Raw genomic sequence first — 10,297 nt, forward strand, 5'->3', positions numbered from 1 at the left:
ACATGTCCGAATTTGTTTTTTAAGCCTCTGCCACCAGAAATTCTGGGATAACAAGACCCAAAGCTTTGGCAGTTGACTAAATTTATCTTAAGTAAATCTCGTGTCACAATAGAAAGAAGTTTGGTCTGTTTCCAACATCTACATGAATTTCAACAAATTTACAAAGCACTATGCGTAATGTAAATAGATATACATAAATGTGAAAACAGTGGGCCTAATTTTCTTAAAACTTGGAGTGCATTGGTTCTTAGCAAAAGCTGTACGTGGTTGAGAATCTATCTGCCTGTAATGCACTGTTACTGATGATAATACATTGTGTGTGTAAATCCTCTTGGCTTACCTGTCAAGGTATTTTTGGAGTCTGACCAGTTCTCATTCCCTCCACTGTTAACGTAGTTGAAGCTACCATTGGCTATCACCTAGAATAGCACTGCATAACTCCTCCATGCTTCCATACTTGCCCCACTGCGGTCTGTTCTCAACATAGCCAGTGCTACTCTTTCTGTAAGAGAAAGCTGTGTGTACAGCTTAATGATAAGTTGTCAAGTCTCAGAAATGGGGAGCATGAGGGCAATCTAGCTGTGACATGCAAAGGATTTTCAGGCTGCCTTAAGTTCTATTTCACTGAATGTAACCTCCAAAGATGGTGTGTGTGTGTTTGCATTTTGCAGAGGAAAAAGAATTTTATTATTTTTTAAAGATTTTATTTATTTATTTATGAGAGACACAGAAAGGCAGAGGCAGAGAGAGAAGCAGGCTCCTCATAGGGAGCCTGATGCAGGACTCAATTCTGGAACTCTGGGATCACACCCTGAGCTAAAGGCAGACGCTCAGCCACTCAGGCATCCCAAAGAATTTTCTTCTGATAAGAGTGCATATAGTTGCATTCATAAAACTCCTGAAATCCTGTTTCTAGAAAAATTGAATATGGTGAAGCATTCAGTGAAATGGATGCTTTTCAAGAAATACATAAAGTTTTTAGAAATTCTTGAAACAGATATCCTTAGTATACTTATAATCAAGCTCAGATTACTAAAAAAAAATACATCGGCAGAAATTTCCACAAACTCTGTATCTTCTGCCAAATTTCAAAGAATAGGTAATTTTTAAAAAAGATTTTGAGAGAGAGAAAGCATGAGTCGGGGGAGGGCACAGGGAGAACACTGAGCAGGGAGCCCTATGCAGGGCTTGATCCCAGGACTGGGGATCAGGACCTGAGCCAACGCCAGACGCTTAACCAAGTGAGTCACCCAGGTGCCCCTGAATAGGTAATTTCTGTTTAAACTGTTTCAGAATATGGGAAATGAAGAGACAAAAAAAGGAGACCTCATAATTCATTGTTCAAAGTTCTATCCCTGCTGCCCAAACCTCGAGAGAAAACTATCAAAAACAAAATGACAAAACCACTGGAACATATTCTCACCAAGTTATAAAATCCATGTTAAAATATTAGTAAATTGGGCCACCTGGGTGGCTCAGTCAGTTAAGTGTCTGCCTTTGGCTCAGGTCATGATCCCAGGGTCTTGGGATCGAGCCTCTCATTGGGCTCTCTGCTCAGCGAGGAGCCTGCTGCTCCCCCTGGTTGTGCACGTGCACTCTCTCTGTCAAATAAAATCTAAATAAATAAAATTATTAGTAAATTAGGTCCAGCAATAAATTAAAAGAATAACCTGGAAATTACAGAGATTGAAAGAAAAAAAGCATACCTTGAAAATGTATTTAATATAATCCACAATAACTTTTAAATGTAGGTAATGTAGAGAAGGAAACTTAATGTCATGTGCTTAGCAGAGAACTATCAGCATCATGGTTTTGAATGATGAAATACTGGAGCACAGTAACATCCCTCCAAGATGCCATAGGTGGGGTAAAAAGTTTGAGTTGGGTAAAAATGTGGAGTTGTGAGGTTAATGAAGTAATAAGTAGAGTAAAATTCAGGATGGGAAGCAGTTATCAGTTGCATGACACTGGAATTCATGTGATTGTTTCTCTATTCTCATTAAGGTCTGCAGCAAGTCAAGAATGTCAGCTACCACTTCAGTTCTACAACAGTGTTCTCTGGGGCTTAGCAGATGAGGTACAGATATTGGGAATGGAAGCAATAGAACATTATTTACAAGGTATAAGATTGTCTAGAAAATACAACCTAGAAACTGAAAACATGAACTGCTAAGAGTTCAGTGAGGTGAAAGGGTTCAAGATAAACATGCAAAAATTATTAGTTTATTAAATAACTAATTAGTTTACACCCCCACACACATACAGATCAGAAAATACAGTTGGTATAAACTATCCAGGTATAAATTTAACAAGACTGCAAGATCTTTATGAATAAAACATTTGCTGGGATCCCTGGGTGGCGCAGCGGTTTGGCGCCTGCCTTTGGCCCGGGGCGTGATCCTGGAGACCCGGGATCGAATCCCACATCGGGCTCCCGGTGCATGGAGCCTGCTTCTCCCTCTGCCTGTGTCTCTGCCTCTCTGTCTCTCTCTGTGTGACTATCATGAATAAATAAATAAAATCTTTAAAAAAAAAAAAAAAACATTTGCTAAAGGACAAAAGAAGGAGATAGAAATAATGAGAAAATAGGCAATATTCCTGTATGGTAATACTCAATATTGTATAGATGACTGGCATTTTGTGCTATAAATTCAGTGTAATCTGAATAAAAATTTCAGTAAGACTTTAAAGAACTTGTTCAGCTGATAAAGATTTAGAAAATAAATTCACAAAAGTAGTAAGTAAATTTTTAGAAACAAATTATAATGGGAGAGTTGACTTACGATGTTTTAGAATATAGAAAGCTATAATACAAGAAGTGTGGTATTGATGCAGAAATTGATCATTGAAACAAACTTAACAACCATATATAAAATTTTAATAATATATGCTATAGGCTGCATTTTATGTCTGTGAGGAAAGGGGAGTCCAAATGGCTAACCATTTGGAGATTAAAGATCTTTCACTTAAAATCTTATTTAAGATTTCATTTTATTGAGACAAAATTCGGAACAAAGAAAAAGTAAGAATTTTAATCATTTGTACGAGGAGTGCAAAACAAACCCAAAAGGTGTAAAGGAGAAGTTAACAGATCTGATGTCTAAAAGCTCAGAATGAGGCCAAAGATATCACAGATATAAAAGATGATAGATTGAGAGAAAATATTTATGACTTACATGACATGTGAAAGATTAATATTCCTAGAACAAATCAGTAAGATGAAAAAGCAGAAATGGAATAAAATATTTATTGCATCCCATTCAGTGGGCTAATGACCAGCAGGAAGAGAGCTCATGTTGACTCATGAGCATACTGATTTGACCTGGGTGAAGACTGCAGTTAGTGACAGTCAAGTGATCCCACAGGCAGGAGCAGATGTGACATCTCCATGGAGTTTTCTCTGTGCTTCAGACTTAACAGGGAGGAGCTGTGCTACTGCCCAGTGACTTTCTTGTAAGGTCGGTCCTTGCTGGATTAGAGAAAATGAGTTTTGTCCTGGGCACTGTACTTTTTTTTTTTTTTTTTTTTTTTAAGATTTTCTTTATTTTAGAAAGAGCATGCAAGAACAGGAAGAGGGGCAGAGGGAGGGCAAGAGAGAATCTCAAGCAGACTGGGTGCTGAACTCCAAGCCCAGTGTGGGCCTTGATCTGGGCCTTGATCTCACGACTTTGAGATCACGACCAGAGCCAAAACCAAGAGTTAGACACTCAACCAACTGAGCCACTTGGGTGCCCTCTGGGCCATTGTACTTTTATACTCAGGGATTGTGTTACTGTTTGGGAAGAATTTAGACAAATAGTTAACGCTTTCATTTAAGAGAATGTTTACAAATATTGGGCATCAGGGACATAACATTGCATTCTAGGGGGATGGAGCACTGCTGTTAATATGTCTGACTTCAGCTTTTGGCCGCAGGGAAAGTCCATCTTGCAAATATGTATGGGCTATTTGTACAAGAAATACAAAAATACCCAGTACATATTTGTAAAGTGCTGAGCCTGTCTGGTAATAAGAAATGTGAAAACAATGGGATTCATTTTCACTTATTAAAATTTGTAAAAATTGTGTCAACTATACTAAAAAAATTTGGCAAAAGTTGAAAAGATTTATAGCAATCAGTGTTGGTGAGGCTATATTGTTGGGAAGTATAAACTGGAATGTTCTTTGAAGAGGACTGTGATTTTATCTATCCAGATTTAAAATATCTCATCCTTTGACCCAGAATTCCTTATCTGGGAACGCATCATAAACAAATATTTGCTCATGTTCACAAAGATCTATATAGGATGTTTATTTCAGCATTGTTTATTATAGCAACAGTTGTAAGACACCTAAATGTTAGAAGGGAGTGATTAAATACATTTTGTGGCACATTTACTCTATTATTAATTAAAACTATAAGCCATCTTTGATTCAGCCCTGGTTAAAATTGAAGGTGAAAATCTTGGTCCTAAAATTGTTTTATGAAAACCCCTACAAGGAAGTAATGTCTTTGACTTAAAGTACTTTGAGAATTCATAAAGCACTATTGATTGTTGTTCACTTCAGCAGAAAGAATGGTGTCAAAGGAATAAGCTTTATGTCAGCATTAGCATTGATTCTGTTAGAATCACAAGTTTATAGAAAGAAAGCCAAGGCCAGCAAGTGAATTCATGCTACTTACATAGTAGTGAAATTATACATTAAAGTTGACCACTGTCAGACTGGTTTATTTTTTACAATCTATATTCTTACAATAAATACTTTCTAATAAATATAATTTCCTATTACATGCATACAGTAATTCTCTCAACAAACATAAAAACTTAGCAAGAATCATAACTCCGAAAGAGTTAACAATAAGTCCTTTATAGATAGTATGTACATCAAGAATGTCACAGCAGGAGCTTCACCTAACCAGGAACACATTTTAGTGATTGCAAGATAACTGAATATGTGTAGCTCGAACGCAAATAAGACCTTTATCCCTTGAGAATCATCTTCAACCTTCTCCAAAAGATTGCAAAACTACAAGAAAACCCATTAGTCCAGTGGTTTGTATTCTCAAACTCCTTCAACAATATTTTGCACTAATTCAACAATCTTTTGTCTTAAAGTTTTTTATCACCTACTATTATGATTCATGGCCTATTTTTCTTTTTTCAAAAGACCATTTCTTGAGTTTTTGGGTCTCTTGTTTTTATTTCATTGACTTCTTACCTTTATTATTTTCTTTCTTTTACTTTCTTTGGATTTATTGTCCTGTTTTTTTTACTAAGTACTTAATTTTCTTTTCAGTCTTTTTCATTTCTAATATAAATATTGAAGACCAAACACTTCCCACTTGGGACTTCCATAGCAGAATCAAACAGGGTTTTATTCATTTATTTAGATCCAATCTACATTCAATAAAATGCACAAATCGAGTGTTTGGTTTGATGAGTTTTGGTTATTTTATACAAACATGTATCTATCAGCCCAAATAAGATATAGAACCTTTCCATCAGTCCAGAAAATTCCTCATGCACCTGCAATATGTAGTCTTTTAGCACCTGAATTCTTCCACATAAGATGTTTTTGAGATTCATCTATGTTGTAACCTGTATCAGTAGTTTCTTTTTATTGCTGAATAATATTCTGCTATAAAGGCACACCATATTTTGTTTATGCATTCACCAGTTGATAGACATTTGGATTGTTTCCACTTTTTGGCTATTAAGAATAATGCTCCAGTGAACATTAGCATCCAAGTTTGTGTAGACACGTTTTCATTTCTCTTGAGTAGAGTCCTAGGAATAAAATAAATGTTAGGTTGTATGATAAGCCTATGTTCCACTTTTTAAGAGCCTTCTAAATCATTTTCCAGAGGAGCTATACTATTTTATATTCCCATCAGCAATATGTGAAGATTCCAGTTTTTCCACATCCTTCCCAACACCTGGTACTATCTCTCTCAGTCTCTCTTTTTTTAAATTTAATTTTATTTTTTTATTCATGAAAGACACAGAGAGAGGCAGAGACATAGGCAGAGGGAGATGCAGGCTCCCTACGGGGAGCCCGATGCAGGACTCGATCCCAGGGCCCCGAGATCACACCCTGAGTCGAAGGCAGGTGTTCAACCACTGAGCCACCCAGGCATCCCTCTCTCTTTTTATTATAATCATTTTAGTGGATATATAGTGCTATCTCATTGGCGTTTTGATTTTTATTTTCCTAATGACAGCATCTTTTCATGTGCTTATTAACCATTCATATTTCTTTGGCGAAATGATATTCAAATATTTTGCCAATTTTTTGGCTGGATTATTCTGTTACTGAGTTGCAGAAGTTCTTTATATATTCTCAATACAAACCTCTTATTAGATACATGATTTGCAAATATTTTCTCCTGTGGCTTGTCTTTATTTTCTCATTGGTGTCTTTTGAAGTGCAGTTTTCATGATGAAGTCCAATTTATCTTTTTTTTCTTTTATGGATTATACTTTTGGGGTTCTATCTCAGAACTCTGCCTACTCCAAGGTCACAAATATTTTCTTTGTTCCAGAAGTTTTATAGTTTTGGTTTCTACATCTAGGTCTGTGACTATTTTGAGTTATTTTTTTTTGTTACAAAAACGTTTATTTCTTAACATTTTAATTCCAGTATAGTTAATATACAGTGTTACATATTAGTTTCAGGTATACAATACAGTGATTCAACACTTCCATACAACACCCAGTGCTCATCACAAGTGCCCTACTTAATCCCCTTCACCTGTTTCACCCATCATCCATACCTACTCCCTTCTGGTAACGATCAGTTTGTTCTCTATAATTAAGAGTACCTTTCCTGGGCACCTGGGTGGCTCAGTGGCGGAGCATCTGCCTTCAGCTCAGGTCATGACCCAGGGTCCTGGGATTGAGTCCCCACAGGGAGTCTGCTTTTCCCTCTGCCTGTGTGTCTGCCTCTCTCTCTGTGTCTCTCATGAATAAATAAATAAAATCTTAAAAAAAAAAAAGAGTACCTTTCTTGATTTGCCACCCCTTTTCTCTTTGTTCATTTATTTCTAAAATTCCACATGAGTGAAATCATATGGTATTTGTCTTTCTCTGACTTACTTTGTGTAGCATAATACTGTCTAGCTCCATCTGTGTTGTTGCAAATGGCAAAATTTCATTCTTTTTTATGGCTGAATAATGTTCCATTGTGTATCTATGCCACATCTTTATCCATTCATCTGTTGGTGGACACTTGGGCTGCTTCTGTAATTTGGCTATTGTAAATAATGCTGCAATAAACATAAGAATGTGTGTAACCCCTCAAATCTGTACTTTTGTATCCTTTGGGTAAATACCTAGTAATGCAATTGCTAGGTCGTAGGGTAGTTCTCTCTCTTTTTTTTTTTTTAACATTTTGAGGAACCTCCATACTGTTTTCCATAATGGCTGCACCATTTGCATTCCCATCAACAGTGCAAGAAGGTTCCTTTTTCTCCATATCCTCACCAACATTTGTTTCTTGTGTGTTTTTTTTTTATTTTAGCCATTCTGACAGGTGTGAGGTGATATCTCATTGACTTTTTTTAAAAAAAGATTGTATTTATTTATTTGAGAGAGAACACGAGATGGGGGAGGGTCAGAGGGAGAAGCAGACTCCTGCTGAGCAGGGAGCCTAATGGGAGGCTCAATCCTGGGACTCCAGAATCATGACCAGAGCCAAAGGCAGACGCTTAAGGGACTGGACCACCCAGGAGCCCCTGTCTTGGCACTTATATAAAAAATATTTGACATAGATGTGAAGGTTAATTTATTGAATTCTATTGATCTATATGCCACATTCTCTTGATTATTATGGCTTTACAGTAAGTTTTAAATTGGGTAATAAAATCCTCCCCCCAATTTTTTTTCCAAATTCTTTTGACTATTCTAAATCCTTTGAATTTCCATATAGGTTTTAGGTTCAGCTTGTCAATTTCTAAAAAAAAAAAAAAAAAAAAAAGCCTCCTGGGGCATCCCAGGTGGCTCAGCGGTTTAGCTACACCTTCAGCCCAGGGTGTGATCCTGGAGACTCAGAATCCAGTCCCACGTCAGGCTCCCTGCATGGAGCCTGCTTCTCCCTCTGCTTGTGTCTCTGCCTCTCTCTCTGCATCTCTGTGTCTCTCATGGATAAATAAATAAAATCTTAAAAAAAAAAGCCTCCTGAAATTTTGATACAGATTGTATTAAATTTATAGATGCAGTTTGGAAGGGGTTACCATTTGACAATGTTGGTTCTTCCAGTTCATAAATATGGAATGTCTTTTATTTATTTAGATTTTCTTTTAATTTCTTTCAGTAATATTTTGTTAGTTCTCAGCATACAAGTCTTGCAGTTTTTGTTAAATTTATTTCTAGTTATTTTTAAAGAGTTGGGTCCTTTTTTTTTTTTAAAGATTTTACTTATTTATTTGACAGAGCACAAGTAGAGGAGCAGGAGGAAGAGAGAGAGAGAAAGCAGACAGAGGGAGAAGGGGAAGCAGACACCCCACTGAACAGGGAGCCTGATGCGAGGCTCAATCCCAGGACCCTGGGATCAGGACCTGAGCTGAAGGCAGACACTTAACCTTCTGAGCCACCCAGGCACCCCTAACTAGTTATTTTTGATGCTACTGTGAATAGAATTGTTTTCTTAATTTCATTTTTGGATTGTTTGCTGCTCACATATAAAAATATAGTTGATTTTCATATATTGATCATACATCCTGTGGCCTTGACAAACTAGTTTATTACTGCTAATCATTTTTGTGTGTGTGAATTCCTTGGTATTTTCTGTATATAAGATCATGTCACCTGCAAATAAAGACAGTTTTACATCTTCCTTTCCAATCTGGTTGCCTTTAACCTTTCTATTCTTTATTATACTGGATAATACCTCCAGAACAATGTTGACCAAAAGTGGCAATAGCAAAGACATCTTTGTCTTCTTCCTAATTTTAAGAGAGAAAGCATTCAGTCTGTTACTACAAACTATGATGTTAACTGTAGATTTTTAGGTTGAGGAAGTTCCTTTCCAATTCTTTGTTTGCTGAGAGTTTTTATCTTGGGTGGGTGATGATTTTGTGAGGTTTTTTTTCCTACATCTATAAAGATAAACAGTTTTTTTCATTATTCTTTATAAGCACAGTATATTACATTAATTGATTTTTGGTTGTTAGATCAACCCTGTATTCCCAGGATAAATCACAGCATATGATCCCTTTTAATATATTGCTTAATTCAGTTGGTTTATACTTAATTATTTATTTAATGTGTGGGCAGAAAATTGTTCATGTAATTCCTTTTAATCCTTTAAAATTTATATTTCTGTAGCATGGATAGTGCTGTTTTCTATTTCATTCCTGATTTTGGTTATTCATTTCTTCTCTCTCTCTCTCTCTCTCGCTCTCTCGTGTGTGTGTGGTCAGTCCAGCTAAAAACTTGTCAGTCCTATTGATTTTTTCAAAGAACCAACTTTTAATTTCTTTGATTTTATTGTTTTTCTGTTTTGTGTTCCATTGATTTCAGTTCTAATCTTTATTATTTCTTTACTTGCTTTGGGTATAGTTTGCACTTCTTTTTCTAGTTTCTTGAAGTAGAAGTGTAGGTTATTGATTTTGTATCTTTTCTTTTTTTTAAGATTTTATTTATTCATTCATGAGAGACACAGAGAGAGACAGGCAGAGACACAGGCAGTCCTGACATGGGACTCGATCCCAGGTCTCCAGGATCACGACCTGGACTGAAGGTGGCTCTAAACCGCTGAGCCACCCGGGCTGCCCTGTATCTTCTTTTATATAGATATTTAAAGCTACAAATTTGGGACGCCTGAGTCCCATTGGGCTTCCTGCATGGAGCCTGCTTCTCCCTCTGCCTGTGTCTCTGCCTCTCTCTCTCTCTCTCTCTCTCTCTCTCTGTGTCTCATGAATAAATAAATAAAATCTTTTAAAAAATTAAAAAATAAAGCTAAAAATTTCCCTCCAAGCACCATTTTCTCTATATCCTATCCTGTTTTTATTTTTTTAATTTTTAAAAAGATTTTATTTATTGATTTATTGAGAAAGAGAGAGCGTGGATGCCTGTGCCAGAAGGAAGGGCAGAGGGGAATTTCAAGCAGACTCCCTGCTAAGCCTGAATGGGGCTCAATCTCATCACCTGATCATGGCCTGAGCCAAAACCGAGTCAGGCGCTTAACCAGCTGAGCCACCGAGGTGCCCCTCCCACCGTGTTTTTAAAATTAAACTCTTAAAAAATTTATTTATTTATTTATTTATTTATTTATTTATGTATTTATTTATTTTAGAGAGAGAGAGAGAACACAAGTG

Source organism: Canis lupus, chromosome X (genome assembly GCF_011100685.1).
Source record: "Canis lupus familiaris isolate Mischka breed German Shepherd chromosome X, alternate assembly UU_Cfam_GSD_1.0, whole genome shotgun sequence".
NCBI classification, from domain to species: Eukaryota; Metazoa; Chordata; class Mammalia; order Carnivora; family Canidae; genus Canis; species Canis lupus.